Source organism: Bombyx mori, chromosome 12 (genome assembly GCF_030269925.1).
Source record: "Bombyx mori chromosome 12, ASM3026992v2".
NCBI classification, from domain to species: Eukaryota; Metazoa; Arthropoda; class Insecta; order Lepidoptera; family Bombycidae; genus Bombyx; species Bombyx mori.
Window position 1 is genome coordinate 14932128 of NC_085118.1, and position 17469 is coordinate 14949596.

Here is a 17469-nt window from a genome sequence, read left to right on the forward strand (position 1 = left end):
TTGTGTGTGCGTGTGTGTATTAGAGGCAAGTGTTTGAAAGTTTAATACGGCAAAAAAAAGCTGTTTTCTTCTTACAGGACCGTCTCCTATTGTAGGTTGACAACCATTAAGATTGATACAGCTTTCGACCCTGCCGTGAAACAGTTTTGTTTTTGTGTCAATGACATAGATTTTCGAGCCAGTGTAAATGACATCTACAGACCCTTAAACTGTGCCCGCATAGCATATCACATACCGTCATGAATCTTATATCTTTAAACGAGCAATTCTTGTATATTAATATATATGTATATAATCTAAATCACGGAAACGGCTCCAACGATTTTCATAAAATTTAATATACAGGGGATTTCGGGGGCGATAAATCGATCTAGCTACGATTTATTTTAGAAATGTTGTGTTTTATTCGTGTTTTCAATAATCAACTCTTCCCGACATTTATTGCCGAATAATAATACTATTTTTCTTAATTGAGGGCAACTAACCGCTTTAAAGACACAACAAGATGGCGTTATCATGTCATCATGTAGTACTATTTAACATAAAAAACAAAGCATTAAAATCTAGACATATAAAAAAGGTCTTCAGTTTTATCATTGTCTTTCGAAGAAACACTCTGCTGTTTTGACATCCGTGACAACGAAACTATAAGCTGAGTTCGAAAATGAACATTTTATCCTCACTATGAGCACCTAGAACCGCTGCGTTCATCCACAGTGCGTTTTCAGAGATCTTTTTTGCCACGTACCATCCGGCTTTGGAATGAGCTCCCCTCCACGGTGTTTCCCGAGCGCTATGACATGTCCTTCTTCAAACGAGGCTTGTGAAGAGTATTAAGCGGTAGGCAGCGGACTGGCTTTTCCCCTGGCATTGCTGAGAGTCCATGAGCGACGATAACCACTCACCATCCGGTGAGCCGTATGCTCGTCTGCCTATACGGCAATAATAAAAAGTAAACCTCACTATGAGTACACCATAAGAGGGATGAAGATTTGAATCAAGCTCATCATATAGCAGGGTGTATTTTGATATTAGGCCGCGAGGTTATTTGCACTTGAGATGTGGACAAAAGGCTACAGTCTCGTGCGTGGCTCGGAGAGGCCTCGGGCGTCGCATTTCACGCCGCCAGCCATTCAAACTTAGGTAAACTCGAGTGAAGATATACAGACAAATAGCAAAAAGCCTTACTTTTATTTAGAGTTCGAAGAGTTTTTAACATTAAACATACCATAACGGGTTAAATGACCCATTTGGAACCTGTGCATTCAAAATGCACGTATCATCTTTTTTTTCTTTTTTTTATTGCTTAGATGGGTGGACGAGCTCACAAACCACCTGGTGTTAAGTGGTTACTGGAGCCCATAGACATCCACAACGTAAATGCGCCACCCACCTTGAGATACAAGTTCTAAGGTTTCAAGTATAGTTACAACGGCTGCCCCACCTTTCAAACCGAAACGTATTACTGCTTCACGGCAGAAATAGGCAGGGTGGTGGTACCCACCCGCGCGGACTCACAAGAGGTCCTACCACCAGTAAATTATTGCTTTTGCATATTTGACTTCATGGCTTCTTCTTACTAATTAATCTACAGTTAACATACTATTTTGTTTTGTTTATTTTGAGTAAAATAATTGTCGTGTACCGTTATCTAGCTGCTATGGTAGAAACAGGTACCACCAGTAAGTGTTGGTATAAATAGTGTTAAGAACCGGTTGAAGAAAAATACTCTATTTTATTTTCAAAAACTCTATGGAAATTGTGATACGTATCTAGTGGTCGCCTTTAAGAATTCATCAATCTTAGAGGACATTGTGATATAAAGGATGCAGGTATGCACGGAGTGATGCAAAACTTCGAACCCCAAAAACAGGTACTGAAAATTCTAATGAATTACATTTATTCTTTTATACATTCTAGAGGTCCCGCAGTAGTCGAAATTCGACTATAATTAATTGGAATTGTAAGTTTCTACACTATTATGATTGTATTTTATACTTCTATAATCACAAATTTCGCCAAAGCTACACTATAAAAAAATATTAATAAAGACAAAAAATATTTAATCTATTCTCAATTTGACCACAGACGTCAGGAACAAAAGTTTGACAATAAATAGTATGCATGCGTGTGTGCGTCAAATACATGGTATGTAGTGTGTGTAGTGTTCTCTTTATTGATTAAATGTACCTTTCATGCATTATTTAAAAAAAATTAGCGTTGTGCACTTCTTCTCTATATTCTCTATAAGTGTGGAAAATTTCATACTCCTCCGTCCGCGCAATTTTCGTAAAAAGGGATACAAAGTTTTTGCTTCACGTATTAATATATAGATTGCATATATAAAATGTTTATAAGCTAAATTTTGTAAGTTCCGTAATCACAAGTCGTGGAACGTACTCGTATTGAAAACCTGCATTATTGTACCATATTGCCTATTTGAGCCGCGATCACAGCCTTACGTTCTGGTAAGTGAAAAAATCAACACAATAGATATTACTGGGAATTGAGAGTATTAGAAACACGGTAATATACCACCTGCTGTGAATTCGTATCGCTTCGCTGCTGCGACAAGATAAAAAGTGCCGTGGCATCTACCAATGTGAGTTCACAATCCAGGGCGGACAGTAAATAAAATAAAAGTAATTAAAAAATTGCAAGGTCCGTTATAATAATCAAGTAATCAACGAATTTGCTTCATGAACCTCTTACGCATAACATAAGCACTAATAAATAAATACTAAATTAAAACAAAATCGTAAAAGCGGTTTTAATCCTATCTGATCAAACGGTAAACCACGTTATATTAAAAATATAATCGAAGCGCCGCTTAAATCCATTCGATAGCTATGTTCAAAAGGTATGACCAGAAGTCACACATTCTGTCCTCATTTGGTATTCAGATATAGAGCGGCAGTAAAAGCCAGTGGGCCACTAAAGCACTTGAATCAATCGAGCTTGCCATCAATTTTTATGTTCCTGTCTATCTGTCGCTCACAGAGGCAATTTTATATTAAACTGAGTGCCAAAACACCGGGAACACAGCGCGTGCTACAGAGATGCACTTAGTACGCGCCACGGGGGGTTAAATTAAAAATATATATGTATACGTAACCTAGTATTTCTTCGGATTTTCGCGAACCGTAAACATAATTAAAGTCACTTTTACGGTTTAATATCGCGTTTTTATTGACGTTTTAAACACTTTACAGTTTTCGTGGTCACGGACGATTAAGATGCTATTCGTCGACATTCAATTTCGCTACATATAGAAATATTTACTAGACTTTTATGTTTCATTTCAATGAAATATAAAATTTGTTTTAATAATGTGTAAAATGTAATCATTTGTCCAATTTAGTACTTTCTTCTACCGACTAATTCTCGGATTATTTTCTTCTATTTTGAATTGTGTTAAAAGGGTTTTTAGCTTTCCTGTAAATATTGTCTATGAAATCTAAATTTTTATTAGCACACTTCTTAATCTTACTTAATAAAGTCTAAATAACTTTTAACTATGACATAATTTAAATAAGTAAAATAATTGTAAAGATAATCCACAACGAGAATTTCAATCTTCTATTAGAAAAATAGCAGTTGATATTTTGGAAAACCGGATATATTCTTACTGGTGGTAGGACCTCTTATGAGTCCACGCGGGTAGGTACCACCACCCTGCCTATTTCTGCCGTGAATCAGTGATGCGCTTAGGTTTGAAGGGTGGGGCAGCCGTATTATCTATACTTGAGACCTTAGAACTTATATCTCAAGGTGGGTGGCGCATTTACGTCGTAGATGTCTATGGGCTCCGGTGCACCATGTGCTGTGAGTTCGTCCACCCATAAAAGCAATAAAAATAAAAATTGATTACAATAAATACGTTAAAAAAACAATATTCTATTATCACTTTATTTGACACCCCGTTCTTATCTCTCAGTCCGTCGCTGGCTGAATACAGGAAGGTAATTTCAAATTACATCCGCTTCAGTTGCCACTACCCTCGCCAGAGTCCTGACACGAGATTTAGCTGCCATTATGACTCGTTGGAATTTTTCTCTTTGTCTCTCAGATGTACAGGCGAAAAGTGGACTCTGCCTTTTAGATGGATTAATGCTTTCCTTATGTAGCTTTCAGTATAATATTGTATTCATATTCGATATTATTTAAGTTTTAGCTAGCTTAACAATTTTTTATTATTTGGACATGCATACGGCCCACCTGATGGTGAGTGGTTACCGTCGCCCATGGACTTCAGCAATGCCAGGGGCAGAGCCAAGCCGCTGCCTACCTAACTAACAACTAACTACCTAACTAACTTTACTGGTGGTAGGACCTCTTGTGAGTCCGCACAGGTAGGTATCACCACCCTGCTTATTTCTGCCGTGATGCAATAATGCGTTTCGGCTTGAAGGGTGGGGCAGCCGTTGTAACTATACTGAGACCTTAGAACTTATCTCAAGGTGGATAGCGCATTTACGTTGTAGATGTATATGGGCTCCAGTAACCACTTAACACCAGGTGGCCTGTGAGCTCGTCCACCCATCTAAGCAATAAATAAAAAAAAAAATATATGTATAGATCAATTTCACTACTTTTACGGTTTTTATTGAATTTATTATATAAGTTCGAACATCTTCGAATACCTACATTTCAGTTTTTGTGATTAGACGACTCAGACGTCCATAAAGTTTATCTTAATTAATAATCTAAACATTATTACAAAACGTTTGAGTTTTAATTAATTTTAAAGGAGCTCGTTGCCCCGACAAATTAAAAATATGTTTTATGTAAATACTCTTTACCTACTTTATAAAATACAACTATTAAAAAAAGGTGACTTAACTGAACGCAGTTGTGGGCAGCAGCTTTTTTATGCCCTTAGCTTTGCTGGCTTACAAAGACAATTAAAAAAGAAAGAAACAATGACGATGGGTATCCAAATAAAAATGGGGGTTAGCAAAGCTTTCGAGCAGAAAAGCCTAGAATTAAGACAATAGAATTGAGTGATGTCAACCTTGGTTAGCGTCGCATCATCTCTTATCATGGTCGTAAAAACGACTAAGGAACTCAATGGAGAGTGCACAACAGCATTTTCTGAGTACTATAGCACTATATTTCAACATTCACTAGTGTTAGGGAGTAATGTAAACCCTCAGCACTAAATCCAATCGTTCTGCCTACTCCTTGCACTTCTCTCCTGAGCTAAGGGTCTACCTGGTGTTAATTAGTCACCACTGCCTATAGACATCGCAAGTGACATACTGAAACTCAAATTAAGACAAAATCTAAGTCTCAATGACATTGTATAACGGCTGTTTCACTCTTTAAATCAGAACGCATGACTGCTTCACGATTGAATAGTGGTACCTTTACCGTGCGGGCTTTTTGCTATGAATGACTTAGTAGATTTTATAGCACTCCCACGATTTAATGGAGTGGTGATATTTTTGACCACGACGCACGATAAATCGGTGGGACATTTCTGAGATCTAAGTAAACCGGTGCTGCAGTGAAGCATAGCTTGCACGTGGACAGATTAAATAAGAAAATAAAAAACAAATATTCAATGAAAAATCCGACCCCTCTACAAATATAAATATCAATGACGCATTCAAGTGAGTTGAATTTGTGTTTGTAATAATATTTACCTGCCAACTGACCCGTTTAATTCTTCCCTCGACCCTCAAAGACGTGATGGCAAGTACTACCAACTGCACAACGTTTCAACCTTCAAACTTATTGCCTTGATTCATACCACTGTGGTCTTTAAATGTTAAAGAGTAGAATTGAAAGTCGTGTAAATATCAGGAGTTGATTTTAAAAATGAGGGGTTGAATGAATATTATGATGCCTAAGTCATTCGATACTGTTTTAAAAGATTTATGATTGGAGTAGTGGTTGTAAAATTGGGATTATTACTAAGTTTTGATTGTTTAAAGAGTAAATTGTGATAAATATAAACTTAAAAAAAATCAATATTGTTTTTATTTTTTTTATTGCCTAGATGTGTGGACGAGCTCACAGCCCACCTGCTGTTAAGTGGTTACTGGAACCCATAGACATTTACAACGTAAATGCGCCACACACCTTGAGATATAAGTTCTAAGGTCTCAGTATAGTTACAACGGCTGCCCCACCCTTCAAGCCGAAACGCATTACTGCTTCACGACAGAAATAGGCGGGGCGGTGGTACCTACCCGTGCGGACTCACAAGAGGTCCTACCACCAGTATAAGTTTGTTTGTTCTAAAACATTTTTTTAAGTATATTCGTGTCGTGGAACAGAATAAGGATACATTAAATCTCTTAAATTCTTTTCTGTGGCGAAATAGGCATATGTTCCTATTTGAAGAGTGGGATTGACGTTGTTCAATACATTAATGAATTCAATCTCATGTATCGTGCTCAATCACCTATAAAAACAAAATTAATTGAAGCCGTGTAATCAATACTGCGGCTTCTAAAAAGTCTATAAGAGAAATTATCGTATCATAGATCACAAGCATAATGCAAAAAATAAGCGTATTCTCTTTCAATCGACCCATATCAACCGCGGCTCTCGTAAAGGCAACTAAGGGACTTCTTTCTTGTACCGTCTTATGCTAACGATAACATTCCCAAAGAGGGTCAACGTTAGGCAGCCGGCTGCTCGTAAAACTCATACTAAACCCTATCCTAACCCTAAGAGGGTAGGCCGCGACTAGAGACCAGATAATGAGGGATAAGGCCAAGAAAAAGTAGATGAAGAAGTAAATTAATTTTCAGGACCTCGTAACGCGGTTAATATTCACTACTAATAATTAAAAGAGAAACCCTTTGAAAACTTCAAAAAGTCTTAAATATACGTAAGTACAGGTTTCCTTTTAATTACACGGGAAACTGGTTTTGTCCGAATTCTTGGCGTTCCGTAGTAATTACGCGGAGGGACTTCGCGAAATCTCGGATCGAATTACACGGAACGGTTTTTTGCTAATTACAAAACAGTAATCGTTGACTTCCTCACCATTAATTTTTGTTTTTTTTTTCCTTCCTCCGTGAAACAAAATGCGTTTTGTTTGCAGGAGCCCTTTTCAACGGTAGCGTCTTCCGCAATGAGGTTCAATTTAAAATTACGGAAATTGTTTAAACCTATGTTTTTTTGTGAGCGGGCAATGTATCGCGTAGGTAGTTCACGATACTAAATTTTGCACTTCAATTGTGTTTCATTGCAAATTAGGTAAGAAACACTGTATGTAAGTAAGTACCACCTACATTTGATAGTTTTTTAGTACTGTAATGCTAGGAATAGGACCATAAGAACATTCCCAGCTCACTAAAATTAGGGACTTTTGTAAATTCAGCATTACAATGAATGCTTAAAAATAAATCAATATTTAAAAAAAATTCTGATAATTAATAAACAAACAGGTTTCACTATATTAAATGCGCGATTAAAATAAATCAATAATGAACCTGATGCCACATTTTCCGCGAAAACACGAAAATTTTCACCAAAACCAGCATCCGAAGTACTAGGCGCCCATAAAAACGTGGATGTTTCGTAGAGACACGAGATGCAATGCCTCCGTGAAACTGAAGTTCAGCAGTATCGCGCCGGCTGCAGAGGGCGGCGCACGTGTTTTGAAAGGGAATTTTATTCTCTTATTTCGTTTATACATTTATGTCGCGTGTGTAGTTGTGAACGACAATGTAAATTGAATATGTTTAGTGGTTTTAATGTGAATCTTTGGTGAGATTTAATACAAATTCGATAAATTGGTTTCTTCAAAAAAATTTTTTTAATTCGTTATTTTTATTAAGATTCTCTCTCTCTGGTTCGAAGAGTCTGTCTCGTATCGATGGGTGATTAAATTATAAATCATAGTAAAAAGTTAGAAATTTAAACTACAATATAGAATATACCCCAAAAAAAAAGTTTACATGTATATTATGTATATCTTATTATATTGTCATTTTATAATAATAAAAATGGTCGATAATTTCTCGAAAGCAATTATATTTATTTTCAATACAAACGTAAATTGACAAATATTAAAATCAGAAACAGTAACTGTACTAAATTCAACATTTTATCCATTAGTAACGATAAAATATTACCTTAACACATCGTTAATATGATTCAAGTATATCAATAATCGATTAGTGTTATGAAAATCACAATAAACTATAGGGTTGTCAAACCATTCGTTAATGTGTGTGACATATCTAATATTTTTATGTAATTACTAGCCGTACTCGGCCGCTTCGCTGGGCATTTAAAATTAACATTATTAGTTATTGTCATTATTATTAGGGAGTCCAACGCTCATATAAATATTAGCCTATCCATTAAGTACATGTATTTTCTACATGGATACCAAGTGTCAAGACCATCGGAGGCATGGTTCAGTAGTTATAAAGGAACATCCGTAAAAACCACTGTAGATTTATATATTAGTATAGATGAATCAAATGCACGAGTGACTTAAACTGTAACTTATGTCATAATAGTGTCATAATTGTTTTACCGTGACCAATTAGTTCACGGCCCACCTGGTGATAAATGGTCAACGGAGCCTATAAATTTCAAAACGTAAATGTCGCCACTCGCCTTGAGATAGAAGTCGATTCGGTTCGGTAAGCTATTTTGCGGGTTTCATTTTAATACGCAGTGCTATTTCTCGCTCGATGATTTAGCCCACAGACACAGCTCACTGAGTTTCTCGCCGGATCTTCTCAGTGGGTCGCGTTTCCGATCCGGTGGTAGATTCTGCGAAGCGCTTCTCTTGCTAGAGTTAGTGTTAGCAACGTCGCCAGGTTTGAGCCCCGTGAGCTCACCTACTTGTTAGGGTTACGCTGATATGATCTCTCAGACCATCAGCTTAGGTAGGAAAAAAAAGCTTGATACTATCGAGTAGTAGGCTGCCTACTAGGCACATACATACTTAAATTTTGATGAATTTAAATCTCAACATATTGGCATCATTCAATATGATTACAACAAATATCGCATACATTACGCCTACCCTTAAAGTGACGTTTTAAACAAGGGTTCATTGGGTCTTATTGCCAAATATAATGTCCGTATTGAATGTACATATATTATCTCGGGTTTTCCGATTTACTCTTAATAAAACTATTCTAAAATCCTTCTCGTAATACAACTTCGATATAATGTTGTCTCTAATCCTTTCGACGATTTCAAATGCCAACCAATTATTCATTATATTCTTAAACCTTCCTAAATTTCTTAATGTAAGAGTGTTATCCGATGCAATTGAAACTCAACCGTTATAAAATAGCTAGTAATAACTAATTGTGACGTTAATATTAAGTCTCCCGTGAGGCTGCCCATAAGATATAGTCACCGAATCAAACAAAAGCTTCAAGCGGAACATACGCTGAGCTAAGTAGTGCCAGTTTGCCTATAGAGTTGCGTAACAAAAACATAATTTAAAAACTAAACATCATTATGCAATTCACTTAACACGGCCGAACAGATCAAAGCGTTCCAACGAATGTCGACGAACGCTAAATTCACTTTAGTTCCATCAACGAAAACGTTTAATCAAACTAAAAAGGTTACGTAGTGCCTACGTAAAACAAACATTACGTAGAAACACGAATTACGTATCAATCATTTTAGTACGCGAGCCAGAGTAGCGTTTTGTAACATCACTCTTTAGTAGGATAATACTCTCACTCTTTAGTAGGATAATACCATCACTCTTTAGTAGGATAACACGGGCATGTATTCTTCATCAGGGTAATTGTAGTAATTAATTGAGTTCCCGTATTTAGTACCAACGATAGAAAAACGAACATGACCTAACTGTTATTACCTATTTGCCTAAAACCGCCTTGGAACATGAGGATGAGATTGCGTTGCAATTGCAATTGTGTTGATAGATAGATAGCAGTGAAACCCGTGAGGGTTTCCTACAGATCATATCACCAATACTCATGCTGGTAACCCAGGGTTTCGGAGTCAGCGATAAACAGTAGTAGCAGTAGTTCAAAGCCGGTCCCATATGTACTTCCCCAGCCAGACAAACAGATTAGTATCTTTAGAATAGTATCTTTATCCAGATTTATCGGACCTAGTTTTAATACGTTCACAGCCATGATGCCCTACGTGGCGCACTAAAGTAATTATGTCGATTTCTCTCTTCGACTTCTTACTAAGGCGCCGAAATATCTAATCGACTCTGGGAGAGACGAATCCGAAGATACTGACAATGAATCTATTTCCAAGAGACCTAAAAGACTAAAGCGTACATTAACAAACAAAAGAAGGCAACGTTAGGCAATCCAGGCGCTTAGTAACAGAAATTGACATAATTACTTTAGTGCGCCGCGTAGGTCACCGGTGACCTACGATTACATGGTAGTCAGTGTTTAACTCCATCTCGTTGCTAATACGCCCTAAGGAACAATAACAATAGTAAGGTACATCGAATCACAAACACGTTAAAAACAACAAAACAATATTGATAAAATTTTAATTAAAAACGAGATTTCGGATTTCCAATATCAAAAAAAATAAAAGAGTCAACACAACAACTTCTGTGCTACTGTAAAACGGTAGAACGGAAGTAAATATAGCTACGAGCTTTTCAACATGTTCCGGGTAACAAAGCAGAAACAACCGTACTAATTAATTATTATTCTCGCAGGCTAACTATGTAAATACTAGTAATAAACCGCTGCCTGTATATCAGAGTTCGTGATACACACGGTGGATTCGTTTGGTTAATGTTTCCAAAGTTATGTCTCAAGATCGGTGGCGGCACATAAGTTGTTGATGCTAATGGGCTCCGATAACATAACACCAAGTGAGCTGTGAGATTGTTGACATATCTAAGCAAAAAAAAACTTTTTTTTTATACTTTATTTTTAAATTGGTATTGTTAGCATAGTTATACTTCTATGAATGCGGTATTTTCTTGTAAGGGAGTGTACATGCTAAATATCATTTAGTAGTATCTTAAAGATACTTCTATTGTATTCCTTTGTTGGAAAACCTAAATAAATAAAGCGGTTTCAGGGCAACGTGCATACCGTGCCCTAATTAGATAGATTGTAATTAGTGCTCACAGCCTATCAACTGTGTATTACTATTCGCGATGTACAGTGATAGTCTGAGTTCGAGACTATCTTTTTACTGACTTGTACCGGTAATTTCAATGCAGTAGGTGTTAAGCAATGCCATTCGCAAAAATTTCATCAATCTATTTTGGTGCACGCGCGTTCTGTTTTTATATTTTATTTGATTTAGTTAAAACTTTGTAACTTTACTTTTGATAATTCAGTGTCACCAATGACGCGCCTATTGTTACAACCAATGCGTATATTGCAGATAAAATTTCGTCACAACAAACTGTAACTTATAAGAGACGATATAGTTTCACACATAAAAATTGCTAGTCAATCCATCGGGCCGTGAGTCTCGGAAGCAATAAACGCGATCGCCCGACAACATACACTAATGAAATTTATAATCCATAAACCGGGCCGCGCTCACGTTGTTTTATAAAGTGTAATAATCATAAAACCACCATCGGCCGCGCGCAAATTCGAACGAAGAGTAAAATTCCTTCGTACGTTACACGTTAATCGAAAATTGTGAATGCCTTGAGTGAGAAAATAAAAGTGAAAAGCCATTATTAATGAGTGACTTTTGTCGTAATCTGCATTTTGTCGGGCCTGGTCAAACCTGTTACTTTTTGGACATGTATTTTTCATAGAGCTTCAATATTTCTTAGAAGAATTTCGATTGTCAATCGATTTGGTACAATTATATCAAATTAAAGACAGTGAAATGTTTAAGAGATATCAAAAATACCATTTTTACATCGTTTTTCGAATGATTGTTCAAGAACAAAACCTTGCTCGCCCACAAATGACGTTATCACATCTTTTCTTCAGAAATAAGGTCAAAGTAAGCTTTGATTTTTTTTTTCGAGTGTCCTAGTGAAGTGAGTTTGAGAATAGCTTAGATTCATAATTTGGTACACTGAAAAATGACTTTTAATAAAAAAAAATGTTAACAAAAGCTTGGAAATTTTAGATTTCGGAAAATTCCGATCATCTGTCGGATCCGCTAGTATTGTATATAAGTAAGAGTTTTTTTAGCCTTTTGTCTCTCTATCACCAGGCATATAATTCGTAATCCATACAATGTTTATTTTTTTCATGCTAAGCATCCGTTGGGGGTTATAGATTTTATAACGTAAATATCATCACCAACCTTAAAACATGAGGCTAGATAAACCTTTATTAATATTATAAAAGCGATAGATCGTATGTTTGGACATTTAATACACAAACAGGAGAACCCGGATTTGGATAAAACACAGAAATATAACTTACAATCCGGACTAAGACCAAGCATTTTTTCGTTGTAAATCACAAGACCTAATCAACGCTGGGTATCTTTGCTGTAGTAAATAAGACAGTGTGTTCGGTGGTTCATGATATTAAGTACCAACACATACACAAAATGATTCGATAGCTTACAAACTAGATAAATGATACACAAAACTCTTTGTCCTGAGAAAATACAACGGGATACATTCTTTCTGAATCACGCAAAGTGTGTAACCTTAGTAGGATGTTTTTTTTTTTTTTTTAAGTTTTAAACCTATATAATATTATTATGATTATTCGTAATAAATCTCACCGAATATATCAAAATCATCCGTCGCGCTTACACGTGACGCGTGATCCGGGAAGGACTGACCTAATAAATGTGTGCGTAATTAGCCGGGACATCGGAGACAAATCTACGGTTACCTCATTATATCCGGGCCGGACCGGGTCTAATGACCGGCTTATCAACAGCGCGTTTGTTGTGTGTCAGTTCCTTAAATAGTATTTTTGTGGTCGAATATTTAATTTTAATTGTTCTACGAATGTAACGGCAAGTGCAGTGTGGGAAGACAATCGACCAGATTTTTCTTTTTATTGCTTTGATGGGTGGACGAGTTCACAGCCAACCTGGTGTTAAGTGGTTACTGGAGCCCGTAGACGTCTACAATATAAATGCGCCACCCACCTTGAGATATAAGTTCTAAGGTCTCAGTATAGTTACAACGGCTGCCCCGCCCTTCAAACCGAAACGCATTACTGCTTCATGGCAGAAATAAGCAGGGTGGCTGTACCTACCCGCGCGGACTCACAAGACTCACAAGACTTAATGAGAATGGCTGGGTCACGTTAGATACAGGTGGCAACGGATCGATTGGATCGATTGGATCGATTGGAAAGGCCTATTTTCAGCAGTGAACAGATATATGCTGAGATGATGATGATGATGATAACTTTGAAATTTTTATTCGAGCACACGAAGACAAATGAAAGAAGTCGCATTTTTTGTTTTAGGATTCTTCGTAATGTTGTCAAATCCGTGATACTAAATCGAAACGTTGTTAAAATACAGTCCGGGTCACGCTTCCGTGTAACTGCTCTATCATTCTGAACGAAGACTTAGTTTGCTAAGGGTCGCGTTTAATTAATTTTAAAGACGGACCATCCGACTGGCTCGTCTATCGATTCGCATTCGCGTTTCGACCCTTGGCCTATATAGAATTTAGTTTGATGATTAACCGAGTCAATGTTGAGTTACCAAAACGTGTGACAGTAATTTTTACTACGATGTATTTGTAAATGGTATCCTTAATCTACCAAAACATTCATTCATACGTATTAATATCGTATTGTCGTAAACTATTTTTTTTTATTGCTTAGATGGTTGGACGAGCTCACAGCCCGCCTGGTGTTAGTGGTTACTGGAGCCCATAGACATCTACAACGTAAATGCGCCACCCACCTTGAGATATAAGTTCTAAGGTCTCAGTATAGTTACAACGGCTGCCCCGCCCTTCAAACCGAAACGCATTACTGCTTCACGGCAGAAATAGGCAAGGCGGTGGTACCTGCCCGTGATGACTCACTAAAGGTCCTACCACCAGTAAATTTATTTAATATTGTTGTACAATTATTGTAGGTTTGAAAACATCTCAAACACTAAAACGATAAATTCTCTCATTTGTTATCGAGTGTTGATTGAATTACGGAAGTGAATGTGATAGTGCATTTGAACACTACTTCATCGAGACATAATGTGTGACGTCATAGATAGCTTATCTCTTCCATTTTTCGATGACCACCCAGACGTTTGTCTGTCATTTAAAATCAGAATAAGATAAAATATACTATCCATAATCACAAAGATAACATTGTAACTTCCATTACCACTGAGGTTTTTAATTTCGTATGAGTAACCAGTAACTCCAATGCATCAGTCATAATAATGCGTTTCCTGGTGTAGGTATTTTAATTTATGTCTCTATTTCTGTAATCATTTTTTTTTATTGCTTAGATGGGTAGACGAGCTCACAACCCGCCTGGTGTTAAGTGGTTACTGGAGCCCATAGATATCTACAACGTAAATCCGCCACACACCTTGAGATAAAAGATGCAAGGTCTCAGTATAGTTACAACGGCTGCCCCACCCTTCAAACCGAAACGCATTTGATTCTATTCTTCAGTAATGTTTAATTTTATAATCGTACCTGAACTCCTTTTTTTGTATTGTAATACGGACAAGAGAGAATACACTTTATTGGACACCAAAACACAATTTACATTTAAAAACATTCAACAAGTAGATACATTTGTACAATATGCGGTATTATCGCTAAAAGCGATCTCTTCCAGACAACCGTTTAATTTACAGAAATATACAGATAAGAAGAAAAAACACTTGGCTTAAAGGTGTCGTTAACAGGAGACACAATCTTAAAAAAAAAAAAAGTGTTGTAATAATTTTTCATATCAATAACGTAATGCCAATCTAATGTTGAGTAACAACAAGAATCTATTGTCTTAGTAATCTATTATAGCAAAGCAACGGTCGTCTGGTGTAGTGGTAAGTGACATGGTCACTACACAAGGGGGGTCGCGGGTTCGAATCCCGCCAAGGGAAGATATTTGTATGATAAATATAAATGTCTTTTCCAGGGTTATGGATGTATATTAAATATATGTACGTGTATAATAAAAATCTTACATTTATATCCGTTATCTGGTACCTGTAGCACAAGTTCTTTACGAACTTATCACGGGACCAGTTAACGTGGCGTGATTGTTAGTAAATATAAAAAAAATATAAAGCCACAAAATTATTCAAAATAATATCGCCTGAAGATCAAAACTGATTACATTAGACGCCATTTAATAATCACAGTCGTCTGCCTTCGACGCAGTAAAGCGCAAATGAGCCTATAAATTTTTAATGTCTTCACAAAACACTGTTCATTTAGTCCCTTTGTGAATGAGCTAGCGTAGCGGGTTACGCCGTAGCGTAGTTACGTAGCGATCTGTAGCAATATTGAAGTATAATAAATTTGATACTTTATGACGTTTTGGAGTTAATTGAGGTATTTCTCTTCAGAATTAATAAATGGACAGGCTTTGGTGTTCATTGAATATAGTTTCGAATCTAATTACTCGAGTTATGCGAATTTCAATTGTATCATCTTTGGCTTAATTGGTAAGAAGCCCGATATACTCTTAGTAAAATAACCGTCTTCATTGTTTTTTCAAAGAGCCATCACGGCTTCCATCAATAAGATATAACCTGTGTAGTAAAATGTATTTAGCATTTTCTTCGGTCATCATGAGTCGTAAATAAAATTAAAAGGACTTTTACTTTTTTTTCTGGAAAAAATTGTAGACTGTACCCACAATATCCAAATATCGACAAGTAAAACCTTACTCCTCCGTTACCACGAAAACCGTAATGCATTCGAAACATCAGAAATAATGAGTAATACAGAAATAATGATAATTAAGACGTGAGGTTAAACCGTAAAATTAGTTTTAATTGTAAAATGTATTTAATAGCAAAATCAAACCTGTAAATTTTGTAAATTTACATAATCTCTTTTCGGTATGATCGGTGAGTGCGTCAGCCGTAATATAACTTGATGGCTTAAAATACTAATTGTTTCGGGTTCAACGGCATTACTTGATAAATATTCGATGCATTTGAACTCAAATCTGAAAGGAGGTGTCGGCATTAACTCTGCGTACTCTTAATGATCTCTCGCACCAGTAACGAAGTTTTATTCATTAATCTATATATATAAAAAAATTGTGAGCCCACATAGGTTAGTTTCAACGCTCTTCTAATTATAATCGAGAAGCTAATACGTAATTTCTGAATAATAACAGTACAAAAACCTTGACCTTATATCTTCAGGGAGACTATGACATTTGTCTTTGAAGTTCGGTAATTCGTGCGTATCTACGGAAATAAAATAAATCTAAAAAAAAAAATTTGTGGTATCGTGGGACTCCGTATAGGAACGAAGTTCCTTATTATATATACATACATACATTACCATGATTTGTTTATTGATAAATAAAAAAAAACTACAAAGTTATCAACTTTATTTTATTTTCACAATGATTTATAAAAAATATATAATAATAATAATATACAAAGAAACAGCTATTTATATGAATAATAATAACTGTTATCACGTAGACTATACATTAGACACTGTACAGCCATCATACTAAGACATACTTTATACATATCTATCTATAAATAAGACTATCTATAGACTTTATACATAAATAATAAAAATCTTACGTTACGGATGCTTTTTTCCTGTTAGGGTACCGCATCGTCCCATAAGGAACTTCGTTCCAAAAAAAAATTTAAGGTACTTTCCTAAAACGTCGCGCAATAAACAGAGCGACATCATTTCCATGGACCGTATACAATTATAAACCTACGCAAAATAGCTTTATAAATTACGCAGCAGAGACTCCTAACGCTCGAATCGTTAAAGCTAAGTCGCGGAGCAGTAAAACCTTCGAAATTCCGCGTTTCATAGCTCAATACAAACTTTGTATGTACCTACCCGTTGAGTCGTGTAATAAATCAGTGAAACAATCGACGCTGTAACGATTCTCGCCGCTCGTTTTATAGCCCAACAAAACTGTTGCAGTGCATAGCTTTAATGATTATTGCTCTATATTTAAGAACTGGAATTAGATAATCGTCCCATTATCATTTATCACATCATCGACATGATTCTCATGTGAATTCATTTTGTAGTATGTTAAAGATTGTTTTCGTAAAATATGTTTAATAAAAAGGATAAGCACGTTACAATTATTAAATGAAATTAAAAATTATTTGTTCATTGCGTGTCGAATGAAAGACAAATAAATATCACACGCCGCACGATGTTCGCAGCCTTTTACTATAAAGAACAAGAACATACAAGATAAGCGTAAAATGAACGGTATAACCCAGAATAAAATAAAAACAGACTTATTAGTTCCTAATATGAAAAAATAAATAATCCATTTTCTAATTAAATGAAACCCATTCCATTAAAAATGGTAGAATTTATTATCTCATTTTGAAATTAATTGTACGGTATAGCAGTATTTAGTAATTTCTTAAAAA

At 36.0% G+C, this 17469-nt stretch overlaps 1 protein-coding gene across 2 annotated transcripts in view; it reads left to right on the forward strand.

The window, feature by feature from the left end:
* The window catches only part of LOC101744455 (kinesin-like protein CG14535), a 434238-nt gene that overhangs the window by 255284 nt on the left and 161485 nt on the right, over positions 1-17469 (forward strand). Inside the window, exon 1 of one of the 2 annotated variants that reach the window (XM_038014621.2) lies at positions 7587-7728. The exons of the other annotated variant lie outside the window; for it this stretch is intronic. The gene's annotated coding sequence lies outside the window, so the exon portion shown is untranslated. Of the gene's footprint in view, positions 1-7586; positions 7729-17469 lie in introns of those variants that run through there. 2 annotated transcript variants of the gene reach the window in all.